Below are 1,533 nucleotides of genomic sequence, written 5' to 3'. Positions count from 1 at the left end.
TTAGCCAGACTCACTAGAGGGCACAGGGACAGTATCCTAACTAACAAAATCAGAAACTAAAAGGAGACATAATAACAGATCCTGAGAAAATCCAAAACACCATCAGATCCTACGACAAAGGGCTATACTCAACAAAACTGGAAAACCTGCACGAAATGGACAAATTTCTAGACAGATACCTGGTACCAAATTAAAATCAGGATCAGGTTAATGATCTAAACTGTCCCATGTCCCCTAAAAAAATAGAAGCAGTCATATATAGTCTCACAACAACAACAACAACAACAACAACAACAACAACAACAACAACAACAACAACAACAACAAAAGCCCAGGACCAGATGGGTTTAGTCCAGAATTTTATCAGACTTTCAAAGAAGTCCAATTCCACTTCTCCTCAATCTATTCCAGAAAATAGAAACAGAAGGTACTCTACCCAATTCATTTTATGAAGTCACAATTACTCTGAAGGACCTATCAATGATAGAGAACTTCAGTCCCATTTCCCTTATGAATATCGATGCAAAAACTACTCAATAAAATTCTCGCTAACGGAATCCAAGAACACATCAAAACAATTGTCCATCATGATCAAGTAGGCTTCATTCCAAGGATGCAGGGATGGTTAAATATATAGAAATCCATCAACATAATCCACTATATAAACAAACTCAAAGACAAAAACCACATGACCATCTCGTTAGATACATTTGAAAAAATCCAACACCCATTCATGATAAAAGTCTTGGACAGATCAGGAATTCAAGGCCCATAACTAAACAAAATAAAACCATTAGCCAACATCAAACTAAATTGAGAGAAGCTGGAAGCAATCCTACTAAAATCAGGGACTAGACAAGGCTGCCTACTTTCTCCCTACCTATTCAGTATAGTATTTGAAATCTTAGCCAGAACAATTCGACAACAAAAGAAGATCAAGGGGATACAAACTGGAAAGGAAAAAGTCAAAATATCACTCTTTGCAGATGATATGATTGTATATATAAGTGATCCTAAAAATTCCACCAGAGAACTCCTAAACCTGATAAACAGCTTCAGTGCAGTACCTGGATATAAAATTAACTCAAACAAATCAGTGGCCTTTCTCTATACAAAGAATAAATAGGCGGAGAAAGAAATTAGGGAAACAACACCCTTCACAATATTCACAAATAGTATAAAATACCTTGGTGTGACTCTAACTAAGGAAGTGTACTGGTACAGCTACAGACAGGTCGATCAAAGGAATAGAACTAAAGATCCACAAATGAACCCACACAGCTATTGTCACTTGATCATGCAGTAGCAAAAAGACAGCATTTTCAACAAATGGTGCTGGATTCACTGACAGTTTTGTTGTAGAAGAATGCAAATTGATCCATTCTTATCTCCTTGTACTAAAGTCAAGTCTCCGTGGATCAAGGAACTCCACATAAAACCAGAGACACTGAAACTTATAGAGGTGAAAGTAGGGTAGAGCCTCAAAGATATGGGCACAGAGGAAAAATTCTTGAATAGAACAGCAATGGCTTG

Source organism: Mus caroli, chromosome 17 (genome assembly GCF_900094665.2).
Source record: "Mus caroli chromosome 17, CAROLI_EIJ_v1.1, whole genome shotgun sequence".
Classification (NCBI taxonomy): Eukaryota; Metazoa; Chordata; class Mammalia; order Rodentia; family Muridae; genus Mus; species Mus caroli.
This window is presented reverse-complemented; position numbering follows the sequence as displayed.